The sequence below is a fragment of the Convolutriloba macropyga genome, chromosome 2, assembly GCF_964194025.1.
Source record: "Convolutriloba macropyga chromosome 2, txConMacr16.3, whole genome shotgun sequence".
Lineage (NCBI taxonomy): Eukaryota > Metazoa > Xenacoelomorpha > Acoela > Convolutidae > Convolutriloba > Convolutriloba macropyga.
The window spans coordinates 76,534,124-76,558,170 of record NC_134469.1 but is presented as its reverse complement, the minus strand read 5'-3'; the positions used below and the strand labels follow the sequence as shown (position 1 = coordinate 76,558,170).

Sequence of the window (24,047 nt, the reverse complement as noted above, 5' to 3'; positions counted from 1 at the left end):
AAATCTAAATAACAAAAACAATTTTTATTTTTTCCAAAATCCTAACCTTATTTCTAGTTTGTACATGTATATATGCAAAGAATTTTCCATAGTTAGTTATATGCAATTTTGTAAATAAGTAAATTCCAAAAAATAACTAAGAATTGTAATTCAACACAAAACTGACGGAAATTAGAACAAATGATTATACACACAATACAGTAAGAACAATATGCAACTGGACAAACAATGAGTAATGCATACCGAAAGAGTCTTTGGATTATTTCGAATGTTGAATATAAGCGCGCAGACAGAGACTAACTTAATTTATAAAGTTGAAGAAATAGAAGTTGATTGGATAAGACAATTGGACATTTTTGAACATACCCATTACAAACGCATAAGCGAGATCTATAAACCTTTTACAAAATAAAAGAACAATAACACAGAGACAAAATGTAGAAGTATGACAATACAATTCGTAAGAATTGATTGCATCAGAATAACTTCTGATTTCGCGGAGGAATTGGATTACTAATACATGTTCATCTTCAATAATAAAATTTGTATTAATCCAACATGGCCAAACAGTCACATGCCACTGAACACTTCTCGATCGTGTCAACAACTTGTGTTGACAACCTAACCAACCAACTACCCTCAATTGCTCCATCGAATTCCATAAAACATATAACATAATATACTTAACACTTAACATATAGATTTCAATTTTCCTCCAACCGGAAGGGATACTAAGTATAACAGAGCATTAAAACCTAACACATGTTACAATAGAGAAAAACTTGTCTGAACATCTAACAGCTAACAACAACAAACTAAACCAATTCAGGTAAGTCAGGTAAGTCACCGGACATCAGGATCGCCTCCAGACATCAACACTGGGCCTACCCGAATGGATCTTTACCCACTGGACGTGGTAATGGAATAGATACTTTTGTGGTTGTTGATGTTCACTCCTTGCTCTTTAGGCAACCTATGTCTAGGGATCGACTTGCTAACGAACCGATACAAAGCAACACATTCAAAAAAGAAAGAAAATCCTTCAGAGAGAATACGGAGAAATTGACTTATTAGATCATACAAGAGACTTTCAAAAAACTCAAAACCCCGGAAAGATGGAGTCAAGTATGACTTCCAGAAAAGACTATTTGAAATAATTTATTATTTAAATAAATAAAGACTGAAAACACACTTCCCTGATTGGATAAAAAGGGAATAATATCTTTTCCTTTCTTCCCTTTAGATATTTACCTGTTTTCCCTCTTCTCAGAAGAGAAAGTTATTTAGTCAGTACCAGTTACCAGCCTGATATAATAATAAAGTATATTTCTCTCTCTCTCTACTCCGCTCTTGTTTTGTATTGAGATATATGTTGGACATTAGCATTGGGGCCCGTGCACTGTCTACTGAAGCTCAGATAGAAGAGTAACAGACTAGAGATATAGAACTTTAGTTAGTCGAGTAAACCTTAAGAGTACATCTTTCTTTTGAGACAACCATAAGACAGTTCCAGAAGTACCCTAATAAAGGTAAGCTCAGAACACGTCTTAGACCAATAACTGTAAAATGCAAAGTTTTTTAATTCAAAAAGGCCTTTCAACGGATCGTTATCGTAAGACACACGGCGTAATGATACATCGGAAAATCTTTTGTAAAATCTTAACCAATAAACTCAAGGAACAGAGAGTGATAGTTTTGGCATAAAATATTTTTTGATGTTTTTTTTTAGAATTAGGCAAGCTAATTGGATACATCGTATTCAATGGGAGCGTGCGAGGACCTTCGAAGCAAATGAAACTATAGACAGGAAAACAAGCAATTGAGCTGACTGAGCTCACAAATGCGTGGAACGAGAAACGAGAGGGAAAGAATTTAGTCAATACTTTTTAAACCTGAACTCTTAAGTAACAAATAATCTACTGAAGCTTGCACTAATTTAGAGGTGGGGAGAACCTGGCCCAAAGTGTTTTCATATGTATTTTAAGCATGAGGACTGGAACCATCAATATTATTATCAATGAACTGTTGTTTTGAAAAGAATGTTATCATCAAAATCTCTACAAGATGATCAAGCAAAGCCTTTCTATCATTTGTGCTATTTAAGTAGAAAAAACTTCAAAAACCCTAGCTCCAGTAGCGTCTAACAAGAGCAACAGAAGAGTAATTTCTGAGCGACTGATTCATTAACCGATTATAGCGAATTATCAATCTCATTGTATTTTACTGTGAATTATATGAAATTGCGTTACTTATTGAGCTGCAAAATGCAAACAGTTTCCTAGTGTTCATAAATTGTTGTCACTCGCTGACATTAATTCTAAATGAATGAAATTGAAGTTTCGCAAAACAACAATGTTTATTCAAATCTGAAAACATTGTCATATCTGAATTCAAGCTGAAATTTTGTACACCCCCGATTCTCCGAAAGCGATATTTCAGAACCAAATTGTAGTCACCTTCACCGTGAAGATACCTAATTTTTTTTTATTCAGGAATTGGTAATAACAATTTTTCCAGTTGCGTAGCTGTTAAACACTTTTAAGAGGAATAAGTTATAATTTTGGGTTAAATCCGAAATAGCCAATTTTTAAGTTTCACGAAAACCACTATTATAGGGTGAAATTGGACTCAACACACATGTTCAAACAGTCTGAATGCAATCCGTACTCCCAAAGTGCCTTAAGTAAACAGAAGACTCTGCAAAGCATAATCGGCATAGAATTAACCGTATACCGGGTTGTCTGCCATTTTGAATTATTTCGGTAATTACAGACGAAAAACGAGACATGGGCGTAATACTGGAGCTGGTTCACGGACTCATAACCATCACACCAAGAAATGACCTGCTTAAACAAAATGATCGTAATGCTCAAATATCCGGATCTTGCATATATATAGATTTGGCAGAAATCTTGACTATTATTTACGAAGTACGTGACAACTTTTGACACGCCACGATATTACAGCACGAAAGTTTTTGGTATTTACCCAATCAATAAATAGGATTACAGAGTACTGAATTTTTTGTGTTGTAATAACGGTTGCTTTGTTTGCTGAGATCAGTATCCAAGTTGCTTTCACTATCAGCGCAGTGCAGCGCAGAAACTTCTAACCAGGTGCAGGTTAAAAAAGATTGTTTGGCATAGTTTGCCAATAATGAAGATGGAAAGGCTCGTGTAACCGTTATTAGCATCGCTGTGCCACTTTTTCCGGAGCGTGTGAACCCGAAGCATCGATTAGTCCCTGTATTCGAACCTAGCGTTTGAGCGCAAAGCTCTGAGTTGAAAATGAATTATTCTAAGGTACTCTTGTAAGAGTGAAACTCCGAGCTTGAACGTAGTGCATATAGAGCAAGAAGCCCCGGAACTTATGTTTGTTAGAATTAGAGCTATTTGACACAGTTTGCCTAAGCGACTGAGTTCAAGGTTCTAAAAAGTTGCAGTTACAGAGTTAGAGTTATTTGCCTGGATTTGCTTGATTGGTCGAGCCAGCAGCTCGAAGTTATTGTTGTTGCTTGCCTGTGGTTCATCCGTCGGTTTAATAGTCGAAGGAAAATTCCGGTTGATCTATAATCCCGAGCGAGATCTATAAACCTTTTACAAAATAAAAGAACAATAACACAGAGACAAAATGTAGAAGTATGACAATACAATTCGTAAGAATTGATTGCATCAGAATAACTTCTGGTTTCGCGGAGGAATTGGATTACTAATACATGTTCATCTTCAATAATAAAAATTTGTATTAATCCAACATGGCCAAACAGTCACATGCCACTGAACACTTCTCGATCGTGTCAACAACTTGTGTTGACAACCTAACCAACCAACTACCCTCAATTGCTCCATCGAATTCCATAAAACATATAACATAATATACTTAACACTTAACATATAGATTTCAATTTTCCTCCAACCGGAAGGGATACTAAGTATAACAGAGCATTAAAACCTAACACATGTTACAATAGAGAAAAACTTTTCTGAACATCTAACAGCTAACAACAACAAACTAAACCAATTCAGGTAAGTCAGGTAAGTCACCGGACATCAGGATCGCCTCCAGACATCAACACTGGGCCTACCCGAATGGATCTTTACCCACTGGACGTGGTAATGGAATAGATACTTTTGTGGTTGTTGATGTTCACTCCTTGCTCTTTAGGCAACCTATGTCTAGGGATCGACTTGCTAACGAACCGATACAAAGCAACACATTCAAAAAAGAAAGAAAATCCTTCAGAGAGAATACGGAGAAATTGACTTATTAGATCATACAAGAGACTTTCAAAAAACTCAAAACCCCGGAAAGATGGAGTCAAGTATGACTTCCAGAAAAGACTATTTGAAATAATTTATTATTTAAATAAATAAAGACTGAAAACACACTTCCCTGATTGGATAAAAAGGGAATAATATCTTTTCCTTTCTTCCCTTTAGATGTTTACCTGTTTTCCCTCTTCTCAGAAGAGAAAGTTATTTAGTCAGTACCAGTTACCAGCCTGATATAATAATAAAGTATATTTCTCTCTCTCTCTACTCCGCTCTTGTTTTGTATTGAGATATATGTTGGACATTAGCATTGGGGCCCGTGCACTGTCTACTGAAGCTCAGATAGAAGAGTAACAGACTAGAGATATAGAACTTTAGTTAGTCGAGTAAACCTTAAGAGTACATCTTTCTTTTGAGACAACCATAAGACAGTTCCAGAAGTACCCTAATAAAGGTAAGCTCAGAACACGTCTTAGACCAATAACTGTAAAATGCAAAGTTTTTTAATTCAAAAAGGCCTTTCAACGGATCGTTATCGTAAGACACACGGCGTAATGATACATCGGAGAATCTTTTGTAAAATCTTAACCAATAAACTCAAGGAACAGAGAGTGATAGTTTTGGCATAAAATATTTTTTGATGTTTTTTTTAGAATTAGGCAAGCTAATTGGATACATCGTATTCAATGGGAGCGTGCGAGGACCTTCGAAGCAAATGAAACTATAGACAGGAAAACAAGCAATTGAGCTGACCGAGCTCACAAATGCGCGGAACGAGAAACGAGAGGGAAAGAATTTAGTCAATACTTTTTAAACCCGAACTCTTAAGTAACAAATAATCTACTGAAGCTTGCACTAATTTAGAGGTGGGGACAACCTGGCCCAAAGTGTTTTCATATGTATTTTAAGCATGAGGACTGGAACCATCAATATTATTATCAATGAACTGTTGTTTTGAAAAGAATGTTATCATCAAAATCTCTACAAGATGATCAAGCAAAGCCTTTCTATCATTTGTGCTATTTAAGTAGAAAAAACTTCAAAAACCCTAGCTCCAGTAGCGTCTAACAAGAGCAACAGAAGAGTAATTTCTGAGCGACTGATTCATTAACCGATTATAGCGAATTATCAATCTCATTGTATTTTACTGTGAATTATATGAAATTGCGTTACTTATTGAGCTGCAAAATGCAAACAGTTTCCTAGTGTTCATAAATTGTTGTCACTCGCTGACATTAATTCTAAATGAATGAAATTGAAGTTTCGCAAAACAACAATGTTTATTCAAATCTGAAAACATTGTCATATCTGAATTCAAGCTGAAATTTTGTACAACCCCGATTCTCCGAAAGCGATATTTCAGAACCAAATTGTAGTCACCTTCACCGTGAAGATACCTAATTTTTTTTATTCAGGAATTGGTAATAACAATTTTTCCAGTTGCGTAGCTGTTAAACACTTTTAAGAGGAATAAGTTATAATTTTGGGTTAAATCCGAAATAGCCAATTTTTAAGTTTCACGAAAACCACTATTATAGGGTGAAATTGGACTCAACACACATGTTCAAACAGTCTGAATGCAATCCGTACTCCCAAAGTGCCTTAAGTAAACAGAAGACTCTGCAAAGCATAATCGGCATAGAATTAACCGTATACCGGGTTGTCTGCCATTTTGAATTATTTCGGTAATTACAGACGAAAAACGAGACATGGGCGTAATACTGGAGCTGGTTCACGGACTCATAACCATCACACCAGGAAATGACCTGCGTAAACAAAATGATCGTAATGCTCAAATATCCGGATCTTGCATATATATAGATTTGGCAGAAATCTTGACTATTATTTACGAAGTACGTGACAACTTTTGACACGCCACGATATTACAGCACGAAAGTTTTTGGTATTTACCCAATCAATAAATAGGATTACAGAGTACTGAATTTTTTGTGTTGTAATAACGGTTGCTTTGTTTGCTGAGATCAGTATCCAAGTTGCTTTCACTATCAGCGCAGTGCAACGCAGAAACTTCTAACCAGGTGCAGGTTAAAAAAGATTGTTTGGCATAGTTTGCCAATAATGAAGATGGAAAGGCTCGTGTAACCGTTATTAGCATCGCTGTGCTACTTTTTGCTACGGAGCGTGTGAACCCGAAGCATCGATTAGTCCCTGTATTCGAACCTAGCGTTTGAGCGCAAAGCTCTGAGTTGAAAATGAATTATTCTAAGGTACTCTTGTAAGAGTGAAACTCCGAGCTTGAACGTAGTGCGTATAGAGCAAGAAGCCCCGGAACTTATGTTTGTTAGAATTAGAGCTATTTGACACAGTTTGCCTAAGCGACTGAGTTCAAGTTTCTAAAAAGTTGCAGTTACAGAGTTAGAGTTATTTGCCTGGATTTGCTTGATTGGTCGAGCCAGCAGCTCGAAGTTATTGTTGTTGCTTGCCTGTGGTTCATCCGTCGGTTTAATAGTCGAAGGAAAATTCCGGTTGCGTTAGTTCAGCTTATATAATAGCGGCAAGTGCTATACTTAGGCAGCCGACTTGAGAATAAATTAGTAAGTTATTTGTTTTTTCGAGCTTGCGGGCGCTTAAGATAGATTCAGTTAAAGTAATTGTTGGTTTGCTTATTTGAAATAAAATATTAGATTAAATTGGTTATTATAATCCCGGTTTTACTGTTGTCTTCAATGCATTGAAATCTTATGGAGCAAATATATTATCATATATTTTTATTTAAACTTAGTCTAAAAAATAATGAGACCACTTTGAGGTGTATAATGATTAGATTTATGAACTCCAGTCGCAAGAAGCACATGCTGTTTTACAACATTTTTTAAATAGTTTTTGCGCATCACTGGGAAATTTATTTTTTTGTATTAACCTAGAGCTTTAGCTCTGATTAAGCGGAGGAGGAGTAATGCATACACTAATTTCACAAAAATTCTTGGATGACTATATTATGAGTAGTTTTTACATTGCAGAGAATTTCCTCAAAATTTGTATTCAATGTTTAAGTTAATGTCTGATATTGTTGAAATATCAGCGACGCAAAAACAAGCAAGTATGATACATGAGTTCGATCAGAGCTGGACTCAAACTATAAGGGTGTGATCAAGATTGCTCACCTCAACTGGGAAGGTTTCTCGTTTTCTTTAGTCAATTTTTGAAAAATTTCTAAGGTTTTTCTCGCGCATAAACGAGTCTCTCTCTCTCTCTCTCTCTCTCTCTCTCTCTCTCTATCTGAATATCTATATATCTCTTTTTTTAATCTTTCTCTCATTCTTTCTCATTCTCTCTATCTTCCTTACTCACTCTCACTCTCACTTTGGGATCTTTTCCGTTTAAGACCCCTACCCCCAGCTTAGTGGGTGCGTGCATATTACTTGCACCTTCAGACGCATGTGTCATATTTTTGCATAATGTTTTACTTTGCAATGGCACGTGCTCTGTACCTTTGGGGAGGGGGAGGAGGGGTTGCTTAACGTACTGGAAGGTGGGGACAAACGGAAGAGATCCTCACGCTGTACTCCTGGATGATAGGCAGTCCCTGCTGAAGGCTCTTCCACAGCTTGACTATCTTGACTAGGGGGCACAACTTGAATAGGGTTGTAGAAGGTGCACAATTACATACTTTTATCAATCAACTGTCAAAATAAATTCCAGGATTTTATGTAAATCAAGTATTAAGCTACAAATTTCCACCAAAACTTCCGTCTGGTCTATCGTAATTGTCGAATATAAATGTCAAAGATTGGTCCTTTATTGACTCAGTTATGCCTTCTAGGGTCACAAATATAAGACGACAATTTGTGCCTCAAAATGTATGAAATTTGTGCTGTGCTCATCAATAACTGATAAATTTGATTATTTACGCACAGAACCAAAAATTGAGCTCATTAAAACTTGACAAATCCTCATTTCATGGTATCTTGGTAAGAAAAAACGTCAAGATATGTACGGATTAGAAAGATTTTTGCAAGAAATTCATCAGAAATAAGCTCTTGATAAGATATAACTACTAACTAACTACCAGTATAAAATAGACGATAACTCGATGAGCTCAGAGGCAGAGTAAGATGAATAAAATTGATTTCCCTCTCTTCTCTCCCGGCGTTGCTGGAATTTCCGCTCGGTCAACCATTTGAGACGGAGAGTCCCCGTTTTGAGTACTTTGAAGCACTGATTTGTCCCTTTTTGAAGTACCACATTGAACGGTTTAAAGTCGCGGCGATTAATTGTAACGTCTTTTGTGATCAAACTACATGTAGAATCAATTTTACATTAAAGTCTATAAGGAATTATTTCAACAGTTTTAAGATAAAAAGCAGAATAAAAGACGCGTAGACGGCAAATTCGTTTTACAAGAACAAATATCTAAAAAGATCAAGAAAATTATTAATTTTAATAGCCTGTTTATTAAAAATGCAGGAAAATTTCCGATCTCAGAATTTTTATAATTTCTAAAGTTGGGCTTTACCACCATGTTCGAAACGTTGTTTAAAGATACATTATGATATAATCCCAATAATAAAACAAGGCTCCGGAAAAGACCTTTGAAATTGCCTAAGTTTAAGGACTTATGGTTGAAAGGCGGGAAAAGCGACCGGACGTTTAATAACTACCCAAATTGTTCAATTCTTCCAAATTTGATACTTTTATTACTGGCGGCAGCTGAAACTAATTTCGTGCGAGGCTGTAAAAATGTCAAAAGTTAATAATAACGAGATATATAAAATGCAAAACGCGGAAATTTTTGGAATTGAAAATAGGCCTTAATTGAATTGGGAGTGAAATACAGGCGGGAAAAGGGGGAGGGAAAAGTTAATTGCTGAAACAATATGCATATTTTTGATGCTTTTTTGGTACATTTTCAACAGAAAACATCATATTAGAGAGAGAGAGAGAGAGAGAAAATGTGAAAAGAATATGCAAGTATTATTTTGGGCAAAGCTCATAATTTATGAATATCGCTTTTTAGTGCATAATTTCAAAATGAACAATGAACCTTACAAAAAAGGGAATTTAAATATTTGATCATGAGGAGAGGCAAATTTGCATTAAATCTTCTAAAATCAATTTTGTGGTTCTTTTTTGGGAAAGGTATTGTGGCCTTTCCGTTTTATGCAACATAGGTAACCAAAGATTTATTCCACTAAAATTACATGTGGTTCTGCGGAATTTAATTTTCATAATTTTTTAGCCATACAACTCCATAGTCACCTAGAGTCATTTAATTACTATGCAGTATTCAGTTCGTGTTCCCAGCAATTTTTAACCTCCAAATCTACATCATTAAAATTCGTCAAGGAAACGAGAAATGAGCATGAAAGAGACAAATGATTTTTTTTCTCTAGGTCTCAAATTTATGTATAGACAAAAAGTTGGCGTGAGTGAAGGTAAATAGCCAAAATTTCATCGCCTGCCGGAAAGAGTACTGTCGTCTAGACAGACGAGTGGGGCATCAGAAAATAGTGAGCTAATGATTTTCATTTATTTTTCCATTTTATTTTTGATAATTTGTTGAATTTTGACAAAAAGGCATTGTAAAGTATAATGCCAATAATAATGTTTTACTATATTATAACTTACTATAATCTATTAATAATATAAACCAGTTACTATAATCGTTACTTTATCTCCAAATAACACAAGTAAGGCCTTTTTATATGTACTAATAAACGTTTTGAAGAATTGAAGAGGTAAAATTGACCAAATTATGCACTTTATTTGGTAGGGGCGCTGGCTTGTAATGAAAACATACCAAATTTCAAAATACCCAATGAGCCATTAGACCCAATTTATTCCGTTTGATCTCTCAAGTTTCAATTAATCATTCTAGTAGTTTCAAAATTAGAATAAAATATTGGGCATATTTTGGGTATTTTGAGCGATTTTTGATTAATGTCGGGCATGGACCAGATGTCTGATTATTGGACAAGCTGTCGGTCTGATCTTCTCTCTTTAAAATTTGATCCAGTCTCATTAATATTGGAAATGCTGTTTCTAAAAAACCAGCATGGTCACTAGTGCCCGTATGATTATTTGCACTTTTACTATAGTATGTAGTAGGATCTAGGTTTAATAGTGTACGTGTAAATTTAGCAACTTCTTCTGAGCAACTGCTGAATGCCAGCTGAATAAATTTAGGCGGGCCTGTCATATTTTAAATGTTTACGTCAGAAGCTGACTTAATAAAAGTATTCCCTTTTTTCCCAGAACAAAAGCATAATAGCACAAGTTTAAAAATTTAAAAATTTTCTCAACAATTTTTTGAATCTCATTTGGAAACTCAAAAAAAAAGTTTTTAAAAAAGTTGAATACATCAGAAAACAAAGTGTGGATCTTTTCCGCAAGCGCTCCCCAGTAAATTAGGCACCCATATTTGTATATGCTTAAACACTACATGTGCATTTGATTTATTTAGTGTGAAAACATGTGAAAAAGCATTTAAAAAATCTTAACAGAGCGGAAATTTAAATTTATTATGTGCACGGTAATCAAGCGCTAAGTATAATGTAAACATCAACCAGAAAATTTTGTCGCAGTTTTTGGTGTTACAGGCTTCGTAATGGAATCTACCCCTTTAATTTATTTGATAAGTGTTGCAAATATGGATGCTGGCGCCGCTTCAAATCAGCAACAAGAGCCATCAGACAGCATGAAATGATTTCTGAAACTGAAAAAACGTAGAATTTGTCAAAACTCAAAAATAGTTAAAACAGAAAAGTTGTACAAGTTGGGATCACAAATTTGTTCAACCCCTCCACTTTTGGGAAGGGAAAACCTGAGCAACCCAAGATTATGAGGCATTTAGGGCTACGTAATAACCATCCCTGCTTATGTCAACAAAAGTAAGTATTGCAGTAATTTGACATTTACTATGTAAACAATGACTAAATTACTTTACTTGATTAAGCAATCAGAAACGAGTAACAATGATGTTATAAAGTATTTTTATTTGATTATATAGTTTAACCCAATTGTTTGATTATTGCAACCATATTGTATTTAGAACCATTAAAAACTGTTACCAAGAGCAGTTGGCTCTCAGAATCGACTAAAATTTGATTCTTCAACAACTTTAGTCTATTTTGCTAAGTGTCGCTATGTCTTAAGATCTTGCGAGTTTTAAGTTTGTTGAGATTTCTTGAAAAGAAATCAGCAACATTACTAACACTGGCTGAAGCCTTACAAACTTCAGCACGAGATTGAGCATGGATTATTACTAAGGATTTTCTTAACTTCAATAAGATTTAAAGTTACAGTCCTTTAATACGACCGAGCGACTAAGTTTTTCGAGGAGATTGTTAGCCAATCGAACCCTATGAAAAACCAGGCCGGCTTAATCCTCGAGAACCAGGGTGTGATATGTCGGTTCCACTGAGTTTCTTGAGCAGCCGCAACATTGGTTGTCGATCTATTATACCAGGGATGTATTTATGAAAACTAATAACACTTTCAGAAGGGAGACAACAATGAAAATTTTTGCTGGGGGTGTGGCGTAATTTTGGCTATGTGGAACGGGTAGCTGAGAGTAGTGTTAGCAAAAAATTCGTAATTGCTTCAATTTTCTTGCAAAAATTGTTTGCCTTTTTTCTTCTGAGTTCTTCTTTGAGTTTATATTGACAAAAGAGGAGTTTTAGCAAAACTAAAATGAATAAAAGGATTAAAAACAAATATTCAACTATTTGTGAACGGCATTTAAACGACAAAATCTGAGTTCAAGAACAAATGGACTATGTGTGCATCGTATAGCAGTGCATTCATTTGAGAATTCTTTTCCCCCCTTAATTATGTTGGAAGATAAAAAAGTGCCAGACTTTTTCGTAATGATCGAAGCCTTGCTGGCAATTGGAGGAGAAATTGTAATTTTTTTTAAATTTTCAGCTGTTATATATTAGTTAGTTTTTCCAGTCTTTTGGGCCATTTAGCAATTTGTTTTAGCAATTTGTCTCTAGCTTTTGAGAACTTGGAAAAATTCGTTACAAACCGAAGAAACGCAAGCAATCGTTTGTTGTTTTGGGCCTGAAGTAAGTTGTTTCACAAATTTGTTTTGATTAAATTTCCTAGGCATGATGGTCTTTTAATAAAGCTCTTTTTTGTCCTAAAATAGAAGCGATGATAGATTCTTTTCTCGTTTTTGATTTAGATAAAATAACATGAAAATGGATATACAGTTGAAAACGGGCTGTGCTGGGCTGTTTAAGAGAAACCCGATGTTTCCTCATTCAGTATTTGAATATTTGCTTTTTAAACACATCTTAAACTCCATCTGCATTTTTAGAAAACTGATTATTTGTGTCAAACATGGCGACCTTTTTCGACACTAATCAAAAAGCAAAGCGAGCTGGAATAAAATAAGAGCGCGGCTTCCAATAATTTTTGATGCAGCTTTACCTCTATATATATGGTGCTGATCTTACCCGTTAATATGGAAAGGGAGCAATATTTGACTTCCATCCAATTTTTCTATTATAATGGAACAATTGTTTTGGGTAAAATAATTGGTGCAATTAATTTTAAATGGTTGAAGGGAGAGGAAGCTTCCGGTTGGCGCCGCTTGTGATTTCTCGTTCAATTTGATTCATAACGGGGAGGATTAAAGAGTTTTTAATGCTTTTTAGGGAAGCCGCAAGACTAATATGTTTGACTTCACCGGGAGAAATCCTCTTAAGTTTCATTAAAGTTTAAACGCCGTAGTGACGTAAGCACAGCTGAATCGTGCTAATTGGCCTTTGACAACCGAATTTTAGGGCTCAGTTTGTCTTTCTTCAAAGGTTCTTTTTAATGCAATTTTCAAGTCTGCTAAAAATGGTTTCAAAAATGTGTAAGTATGCTTTAGCTTCATGCATTTGAATCTAGCCCTTCAAGAGCTTAGGAATTTAATTGTGCCACACATTTTTGTTTAATTTTTTGGCTCTAACTTAGTAGAACTATAATGATTAACAAATTAGCTGAACATGTTTGACATCTAACTGTAAAATAGTACAGTTTTTACATCTTCGATTGATCTCACCACAGCTCACCCAATTTAATTATAATTATTTCAACTTACATCTGGTGGGGAGAAAAACTTAGCGCTGAAGCGTTGTTTCCTTCAGTCCTTTATCATGATAAATTTGTTTACATCACGTCGAAACTATGCAAAGTATATTTTTCCGCAACAATATTGTGGTTTTAAGTGTACATAGTCAACAGCAGGGTTACAACATGTTTGACATTGAAAAGTAAAAAAAACCAATTTGCAAAATTATTGTTCAAAGAAATGATTTACGAGAAAACATTGAACTAATTTCGGTTAAAAAATACTGCAGAAATCAAATTTTCATTATTTTTCATAACTGACTTCTTAAACGATGTTGCAGAACACTAAAAACGTTCGCTGCATTAAAACTTATTGAAGAATTTCTCATATTCTGAACGTTTTCTCATTTACAATGAGCATCTTACATAAGTTCATTTTAACTTCAAAATTTCAAATAAAAACTATCTAATACTGATGAAAGATTCCAGAATCGGTTCGAAAATACCCATTGTTAGTTGCAAGAGGAACTGGCGTAAAGTACCTAAGCATTAAGTACCTAATCTCTGGGTTTTTGTTGCTTGATCATCTCATGTAATCTTTTATCCCCTGAGTGGGCATCATTAATCATTATGGAAAAATCTATATCTACTCTTCGATGAACACAGAATCAACAACTCAGAACACAGAATGAACAGCTAGAGAACAGTTGCGCTTTTCACGACCTTGTTTCTGTAGCTTTGAACGACATTTTACTGTTTGTGCATTATTATTATTAAGCATTACGAATTACATAAACATCTATAAGGTTGAACCTGTCCAAATTACCGCAGACAGTGCAAACCAACAAAACGAAACAAAATTAGTTAAAAGTTTACTGCGTAAAGTGAATCATTTAGAAAAGACAGTGAAACAGCAAGAAGAAAACATGATTCTTATGCAAAATTCATTTACGGTAATTGAAAAAAGAGTTTCCCAATAGGAAAGATACTCTAGTTAAGACTGTTTAATATTAAACAATTTCTTTATTCAACCAAGAATGAACAATCTATAAGAAACACTTGCCACGCTATAAACCACTTTTTTGTTATCATATTACCCCTGATAGAGTTAAAGCATGTCAGCCTCTGCGCTCAAAAAATGGTAATTTTTCGGGTATTATAATTGAATTCATATGGACAAGACAAAATTTAAAGTAGACGCAAAATGCTTTGTCAACAGACGTGGAACATTCGTAACTTGTATATTATTGAAAGGCTTCCTAAATTTGACGTGGAAATCAAAAAAGTGTGCGACGAACGGGGTATCATCACTACTACAAGAAATTGCGAAGTACCAAATTTTGCAAAAGATCCCAAAGGTGATTTTTATTCCCAACCAATAAATTCTGTGGAGTCGATTGAGAGTCTAAGTGAAGTTGCAGCCAAAAACCAAAGCAGCAATAAAGCCAACTCTTCTACGCCACCGATCAAACAGTTCAAATCATTGTTCCAATGTCAGAATAATTTTGAAAAATCGAAAACAGCTCACATAACCGGAACAAAACATCAACTAGCGACACCAAAGGAAGATGATAAATTGCGAAAAAGGGGGGCCATTCAAAAATATACCACCGAATGGTAACAGCTCAACTTTTTTAAATGAACTGCATGATTCAAGGAGAGGAGATGGAAAGCATAACTTAATTTTTATCTATAAAAACAATTGATGTATATGTTTTTAATGAAAAAATATTTTTGTTTCTCTAAATACAATCGTTAAAAACCCATCGTTACCAGTTACAAGTTTCCCTGAATAATTTCCAACACAAACAGCAAATTATTGCTCTCAGTGAAACTTGGGTTACTGATAATGATGATCTAGGTATGCTTAAAATAGAAAGTTATAAGACCCCTATTGTTGAAAACAGACAACAGGGACGTAGAGGTGGATGTTTTTTTGCGGGTTATCAAATTCAAGTTGAAAAACTAAACTTCGATAGGAATACAAAATCGATTGAGATGATAGGGACAAAAATTTCTAACAAGAACTCTAAAAATCGATTAATAAATATTTAAAGACCACCTTCAAATAGTGCAACCTGTTTGCTGGAAAAATTTGAATATCTTTTGGATAATGTGTCCAGAAGCAATGTGTCCACTTTTTTCTGCGGGGACTTCAACATTGACCTCTTGAAATCAAACAGCATTACTTCTCAATACATTTCTCTACTACAGGGTTTTGGAATTACAATTAACAATTCACTACCAACCCTGGTATCAATCTTATCAGAGACTTGTATAGATCACGTAATTAGCTAAGCATACCAAAAAACAAATACAAAAAAACTTCTTTTGATGATCATTTGGGACTGCTTGTCCAAAAAGATTTTTCCAAATAGTGTTTTTTAACAAATTGTTTCATAATAAAACACCTGACAACGGAAAAAAGTTTGTGAAAAAAGATATAACATAAATGATCTCATTCGTAATGAAAAAAGAAAGTTCTTTGATAGATATGGCAAGAAAGACTCGGGTAATTTGTTCAAAGAGTACCAATCATTCTGTAATATGAAAAAAAGACAAAATTTGCCAATCGAGGCAAAAACCTTAAATCAATCTTTTTCAAATGTCGGAAAAAATCTTGCTGAAAGGTTTGATGACTCTTTGAGTTATAGCCCTAACATTATTTGCAATGATAAAACTTTTTTTCCCGAAAATTTAAAAGAAATTGAAAAAATAACCAAGAGCTGAGAAAACAAAAACTCTTCTTGTCATGATGGAAAAAGAAATAAAGTCATCAAACTTACACTTTCAGTCATTTGCAAAACTTTAACTTAAATCTTCAATGATTGTTTGAAAGTGAGTTATTTTCCCGATTACTTGAAAGTTGATAAAATAACTGCTTTATAAAAAACCCGAAGTAAAACTGATGAAAGTAATTATCGACCAATTAGTCTGTTGGGCACATTCTTCAAAAATATTGAGAAACCGATACATAAAAGAATGTCTTGTTTTCTGGTCAAACACAAAATACTTTCCCAATCTCAATACGGATTTCAACAAAACAAATCATGGATCTGCACTCAGAAATACTTTGTACAAGAAGATGCACTTATTGGTTTTGTTGAATTTATGAGAACGACAATAAATTGGAAACTACGTGGTTCAGCTCTTTTTGTTTATTTTAAAAAAGCATTTGATACTATAAGCCATAATAACCTTATCTACAAACTTGAACTTTTCGGTTTTTGAGCAAAATTTCTCAAACTAATGAAAAAAATTTACCAACCGATACCAATATGTTGATAATAATCCACGAAATAAATCAAATAGAATGAAAATCAGTTACGGCGTTCCCCAGGGCTCTGTTTTAGGCACACTTTTTTTGTGTCTTTTATACATAAATGACCTACCTAGTTGTCCCATGAACTCAAAAATATTCTTGTTTGCCGACGATACTACTGTAACTAATGCATGCAATGATGGCTACAAAAATTTTGATGATTAAATTCGATTAGTATCAAATTGACTTATAGACAATCAATCGACTGTGAATCCGGAAGAGTGCTGCCATATTAAGTTCGGGAGAGAACCGGAAAACGTTAAAAGCTATAAAGCCACATCAGAGATTGGCAATATAATTTCGTGAAAATATTTATGTCTATTTGTTGATAGCCCGTTGAAATCTGGTGATCAAATCAAAAAGGTTTAAAACAAGTTGCACGATTTCTGTGGGATAATATACAAGGCTCGATACGTTTTTTCACTTTTGATTTTTTATAATGCATATGCAAAGTCAGTAGTTTAATATGCAGTTTTGATTTACGGAAACACAAACAAAGCTTTATTAGATGGAATTGTAAAAACGCAGAAAAGGATCTTAAGAGGAATTTTTTTCAAACGGAAGTGTGACAGCGTTTCCGATATCGTGGATAATAACAACAACTTAACTGTCTACGAATTGTACATTGCTGAGGTTCTCAACGACATGTTTAGGCAAGTGAGGGGTACATCAAACTTTGATCATTTGATTTTTGAGCAACAGAAGGAGCGTCATCCGACCAGAGGCAAAACAAGGGGAACACTTCTAAAGAGTAAACACTGCTCAAACTTTATGAAAAGCGCGCTGAAAAACCAAATACGTAAAGCACATAATTTCGTAAAAGAGAATTAATTTTTTCCTAAAAATATTATTAAAGTTTCCAATGCTGAATACAGAAAGTTTTTTAAGGTATTCGTTAACCTATATATAAACAAAATCAATCAATAATCGAACTGTTCTTTTGAGTCGCCTAATCTTTTCTGTTTTTGGTGCTCTTCGATTTTTTCTCTGGGCCTCTGCTAGTTGAGTCCACGTCTCGTTAAAGACCCCTCCAGGCAGTGTTCTTTTGTAACTTTCTACAAATTTGTTAACTCTAGCTGGTAAACTAATTCAAATATTCAAATATTCAAATATGTTGGAGTCCATTTTTGTATTGCCATCAGGTTTTGATATCACACCTACTTTTATTTAATTTTCAAAGGAGAAAAATGATCCTTTGGTCTTATGCTCAACTGTTAAAAGGTTTTGACATTGATCCACGAAAAGGCGCAATATCTACACTTGACATATCCCCCATGAAAACTTTTGTGTGAATGTTGAATTAATTTGACTTTAGAGTCGGGGACTTTACTTAGAATCTAACCATTTTCGTTTCGTGTGCAGAGCCGAAGTCTTTTCATAGGCCCAGACGAAGTCTTGTTTCATAAATCAGAATCAGTCGTAACTGATTCTTCCGAAGTTCAAAAAAGAGGGCCTAATTCTTCATTTAGGTACAAAGAATCTAATATATTCAAATGATATTAAACAAATAATATGCAGTGAACCATAGAGAGAAATTAAATGATTCATCAACGCCAGTAGTGGTAACATTCCGACTGTTTCTCTAACTACTTAAACTCTTTTGTTAATTCTTAAAATTTCTTATCACTATAGTTTAAAGAAGTCTAAAACTGAAAATAGGAGAAACAACCAGGTCTCCGTCTGAATTGTCTGCAAAAATAAAGAGTGGAATTAAGGAGTTGATTGATCAGCGAAACTCGGTGGAACAATAGAACCTCCCAAAGCGAAACATACCCAACAAAGTAAAGTCGAGCCAAGCTTTTTTCCTATTGGAAGTCGACCAAGTACAATTTTTTTTCACGCATAACTGAGGACTCTTTCCCGAATACGAGGTTTCAACTAGTGCAGACTTAGGTGATGCGAATGACGCAACGTAAAACATCTTCCAGGTTGCCCTCTGCTGAAGTTAGTTCTTGATGAAGAAACCAAATTTGAATAATTAATATTTTGCGCAATATTTGGATGACTACATTCTCAGGATATACAATCAACCGGGTTTGGCTCACAGTGATTCCCATCGATGGTTCGTTTTTTCAATCTCCCATGCCATGTTTTTAAAGATGATATACTGTGTACTGGCACAGTAAAATAATTGTTGAAAAAAGTACAGTTTTTCATCTTCCATTGATTTTACCACAGCTCGCCCAATTTAAATATAATTATTTCATCTGATATCTGGAGGCGAGAAAAACTAAATGCTCAAGCGCTGTTTTGTTTACCCCTTTATCGTGATCCCCTCAATCGTACGATTGAAGATTTTTATAAAGAGCATTACTCATATCAAATAATACAAAATTTTGAGTCCAAATTTGTTCTATAATAACGGGTCATTAGAACTTTTGCTTTTGTAACGTCTAGCAGACGGTCTGAATAGTTTTCGTACAAGTAGTTAATTACATCTGGTTCAGTTTGGTTCCAAAATTTTAACACATTATCTTCTAAATTTTCACAAAAATTGTCTGTTTTCGTAACCGGTGCTTCAAAATCGCCCATAAAAATTCATTAGGATACAGATCTGGAGTCTATGCTGACCACTTTTATATCTTCCACTCCTTCTCGTGGAAACGTTTGCCAATAGTCTTCGATTTATGCACGGGAGCATCATCTTTTGAAAAATAACGTCCTGAAATTGCATTTTTTCTTCTTGTTTTTTCAAAATTTCCAAAAACGGGCTGCCTGTAGCTTGTTTAGACACTTAACAAGCATTTTTTGTCCGTCTGATCGCATTGCACCCTAAAAAATATTGTCGCTCATTTTGGAGTGCTGGAGTTTGAAAATTTCGGCTACTCTGCGCATGAGATGTAGAGGAGCATAAAATGGGGCATTATCCTGGATGGTCAAGCCAAAATTAAATTATTTTGATTCTAGAGTCAAGCAAAAAATACATAAATTCTAACCCATCTGGTATCGCTTGTAGAGCCAAAGTCTTTTTAAAGGCCCAGACGAAGTCTTCTTCATGAATCATAATCGTTTTTAATTAATTCTCCTGAAGTGCAAAAAAGAGGGCCTAATTCTCCATTTAGGTACAAAGAATCTAATATATTCAAATGATATTAAACAAATAATATACAGTGAACCATAGAGAGAAATTAAATGATTCATCAACGCCAGTTTTTAGGTAAGAGTGGCATTAAGGAGTTAATTAACCAGCCAAACTAAACTCTGTGGAACAATAGAACCTCCCGAAGCAAAATATACGCAACAAAGTCGAGCCAAGCTTTTTTCCTATTGAAAATCGACCAAGTACAGTCTTTTTTTCACGCATAAGTGAGGATTTTTTCTCGAATATGAGGTTTCAACTAGTGTAGACTTAAGTGATGCAAATGACCCAACGTAAAACATCTTCCAGGTTGCCCTCTGCTGAAGTTAGTTCGTGATGAAGAAACTAAATTTGAATAATTAATACTTTGCGCAAACTTTGGATGAATACGTTCTCAGGATAAACAATCAATCGGGTTTGGCTCCCAGTAATTCCCATCGATCGTTCGTTTTTTCAGACTCACGTGCCATGCTTTTAAAGATGATATACTGTGTACCGGCACAGTAAAATAACTGTTGAATAAAGTACAGTTTTTCATCTTCCATTGATATTACCACAGCTCGCCCAATTTAAATAAGTTTTTTCATCCTATATCTGGACGCGAGAAAAACTAAATGCTCAAGCGCTGTTTTGTTTACCCCTTTATCGTGATCCCCTCAATCGTACGATTGAAGATTTTTATAAAGAGCATTACTCATATCAAATAATACAAAATTTTGAGTCCAAATTTGTTCTATAATAACGGGTCATTAGAACTTTTGCTTTTGTAACGTCTAGCAGACGGTCTGAATAGTTTTCTTACAAGTAGTTAATTACATCTGGTTCAGTTTGGTTCCAAAATTTTAACACATTATCTTCTAAATTTTCACAAAAATTGTCTGTTTTCGTAACCGGTGCTTCGAAATCGCCCATAAAAATTCATTAGAGATAAAGATCTGGAGTCTATGCTGACCACTTTTAAATCTTCCACTCCTTCTCGTGGAAACGTTTGCCAATAGTCTTCGATTTATGCACGGGAGCATCATCTTTTGAAAAATAACGTCCTGAAAATGCATTTTTTCTTCTTGTTTTTTCAAAATTTCCAAAAACGGGCTGCCTGTAGCTTGTTTAGACATTTAACAAGCATTTTTTGTCCGTCTGATCACATTGCACCCGAAAAAATATTGTCGCTCATTTTGGAGTGCTGGAGTTTGAAAATTTCGGCTACTCTGCGCATGAGATGTAGAGGAGCATAAAATGGTGCATTATCCTGGATGGTCAAGCCAAAATTAAATTATTTTGATTCTAGAGTCAAGCAAAAGATACATAAATTCTAACCCATCTGGTATCGCTTGTAGAGCCAAAGTCTTTTCAAAGGCCCAGACGAAGTCTTCTTCATGAATCATAATCGGTCTTAATTAATTCTCCTGAAGTGCAAAAAAGAGGGCCTCATTCTCCATTTAGGTACAATAAATCTAACATATTCAAATGATATTAAGCAAATAATATGCAGTGAACCACAGAAAGAAATCAATTGATTCATTATTGCCAGTAGTGGTAACATTTCGGTTGTTTTTCTAACTACTTAAACTCTTTTGTTAATTTTTAAAACTTCTTATCACTGTATTTTCAAAGAGGGGTAAAACTGAAAATAGGAGAAATAAGCAAGACTGTGTCTGGATTGTCTGCAAAAATTAAGAGTGGAATTAAGGAGTTGAATGACCAGCAAAACTTTGTGGAACAAAAGAACCTCCCAAAGCGAAATATACGCAACAAAGTCGAGCCAAGCTTTTTTCCTATTGGAAGTCGACCAAGTACAATTTTTTATTATTTTGCCCAAAATTTGGATGAAAACATTCTCAGGATGAACAATCAATCGGGTTTGGCTCCCAGTGATTCCCATCGATCGTTCGTTTTTTCGGACTCCCGTGCCATGCTTTTAAAGATGATATACTGTGTACCGGCACAGTAAAATAACTGTTGAAAAAAGTATAGTTTTTCATCTTCCATTGATTTTACCACAGCTCGCCCAATTTAAATATGATTGTTTCATCTAATATCTGGAGACGAGAAAAACTAAATGCTCAAGCGCTGTTTTGTTTACCCCTTTATCGTGATCACCTCTATCGTACGATTGAAGGTTTTTATAAAGAGCATTACTATCATCAACTCATACAAAATTTTGAGTCCAAATTTGTTCTATAATAACGCGTCATTACACCTTTTGCTTTTGTAACGTCTTGCAGACGGTCTGAATAGTTTTTGTGCAAGTTATTAATGACATCTGGTTCAGTTTCATTCCAAAACTTTGACACTTCTCTTCTAAATTTTTGCAAAAATTGTCTGTTTTCATAATCGGTGCGTCAAAATCGCCCATAAATTTTCGTTAGGATTCAGATCTGGAGTCTTTTCTGACCAATTTTATATCTTCCACTCCTTCTTTTGGAAAAGTTTGCCACTAATCTTTGATTTATGCACGGGCGCATCATCTTTTTGAAAAATAATGTCCTGAAAATGCATTTTTGTCTTCTTTTTTGTAATCAAAATTTCCAAACAACGGGCTGCCTTTAGCTTGTTTAGACGCTTAACAAGCTTTTTTTGGTCCATCTAATTGTTTTGCACCCTAAAATATATCGTCGCGTATCATTTTCGAAAACAGTGAGAGAACAAAGCATTAACAATCGTTTCTTCTTAAGCGGGAAAGATAAGAATGAAATTTCTCTTAAAACGTCTATATTCCACACATTTTTTTACGCCTTAGCTAAATTCATGCTTGTGAAGCTTAAATTATGTTTTTAAAAAGGAATCATGCTGTACGTAGCTTTTAGGTACCATAGTGTACGTCAAAACTATGCGAAGTATTCTTTTTCGCAATAATATCGTGGTTTTAAGTGTATATATTTAATGTTTCTAACCTGTTTGCCATTAAAAATAAAAAAGAAAAATCAATTTGAAAAATTTTTGTACCAAAAATAACTTCGATTAAAAATACAGCAGCAATCAGTTTTTCAGTGCTGTTCAACTGATTTTTTAAACGCTGATGCTGTACACTAAAGACGTTTGCTGCATGAAATCTTATCGAAGAGTTTGTCATATTTTGAATAATTTTTCTTTCACAATGATCATCTGAAGAAAGAAACCACCGCACCCCAGAAAGAAAAACAAGATGAAACTTATGATATGAACGAGTGATTTTCCCTCATTTCATCATCTGATGTGGTTTTATATCCCCTAGTGGTCTTCATTGAATATTTTGATATAATAAGTCTGAATTTTGAAGTATACCTGCTATGTTCAGGTCAATATTTGAACTGCCATGAAGTTTTGATATCTTGGACGATGATGCGAATATTGAGTTTCGTTTTAGAGTCAGGGACAATGCTTAAATTTTAACCATTTTCCTTTCGTGGAAAGAGTCAAAGTCTTTTCATAGGCCCAGAATGTTTGTTCTCATAAATCAGAGTCTGCCTTAATTGATTCTTCTGAAGTCCAAAACAGGGGGCCTAATTTTGTCTTACAAGTACAAAGAACATAACAAATTCCTTTTATTAAAAAATATGATCGAGATTAATTGATTAATCAACGCCAGTAGTCTAACATTCCGATCGCCTTTCTAATTATTTCAACTCTTTTGTTAATTCTTAAAGTTTCCTATCACGATAGTTTCAAAGAAGGCTACAACTGAAAATAGGAGAAATAAGTAAGAATCTGTCTGGATTATCTGCAAAAATAAGTCGAGCGTTAAAGAGATAACTGACAAGCCAAACTTAAATAGAAAATAGAACTTCCCGAAATCAAAAATGTAACGAAGTTGAGCCAAGCTCGTTTCCTCACGGAAGTCGACCGAGGACGGTCTATTTTCACATAAAATTTACCAAGGAGACTCTTTCATGTGAGGTTTCAACAAGTGTAGAATTAGATGATGCGAATAACCCAACGTAAAACTTCTTCCAGATTGTGCCCTATGCTGAAGTCAGTTCGTGATGTAGAAATCGAATTTGAATAAATAATATTTTGCACAAACTTTAGATGTATACATTTTACAAGATGAACAATCACTCGAGTTTGGCTCCCAGTGATTCCCATCTATTTTTGACGTATTTAGATATATTTTTGACGTATTTAGGACACATTTTTGACGTTATCCCGACATTTTTGACGTTGCTTCGTTTTTTGGTCCAATTTTTGACTTTTTTGATAGTCATTCTATGACCCAGTGAAGTCCGATGGATAGATTTTCTGTGATCCATCGACTCAGGCAGTCCCTCTTGAATTTTAATTGACAGTTCGGCATAATTACAGAATAAACTGTGAGCTAGTCTCTCAAAAAATAGGTATTTGCTTTTTTGAATAAAAGGCCAATATAATTCGG

At 34.6% G+C, this 24,047-nt stretch overlaps 3 protein-coding genes across 10 annotated transcripts in view; 2 read left to right on the top strand and 1 right to left on the bottom strand.

Annotated features, from left to right (window-relative positions):
- Positions 1–9,090, bottom strand: part of LOC142335473 (uncharacterized) — a 51,000-nt gene extending 41,910 nt beyond the window's left edge. For 2 of the 7 annotated variants that reach the window (XM_075383991.1, XM_075383992.1), the window contains exon 1: positions 7,903–8,805. The gene's annotated coding sequence lies outside the window, so the exon portion shown is untranslated. Of the gene's footprint in view, positions 1–7,396; positions 7,435–7,758; positions 8,806–8,893 lie in introns of those variants that run through there. The other 5 variants (XM_075383990.1, XM_075383993.1, XM_075383987.1 and 2 more) reach the window with 4 other exon arrangements.
- The window catches only part of LOC142334721 (peroxisomal biogenesis factor 3-like), a 308,737-nt gene that overhangs the window by 203,578 nt on the left and 81,112 nt on the right, over positions 1–24,047 (top strand). The gene's annotated exons all lie outside the window — the stretch shown is intronic.
- The window catches only part of LOC142334718 (uncharacterized), a 279,385-nt gene that overhangs the window by 203,584 nt on the left and 51,754 nt on the right, over positions 1–24,047 (top strand). The window lies entirely within an intron of this gene.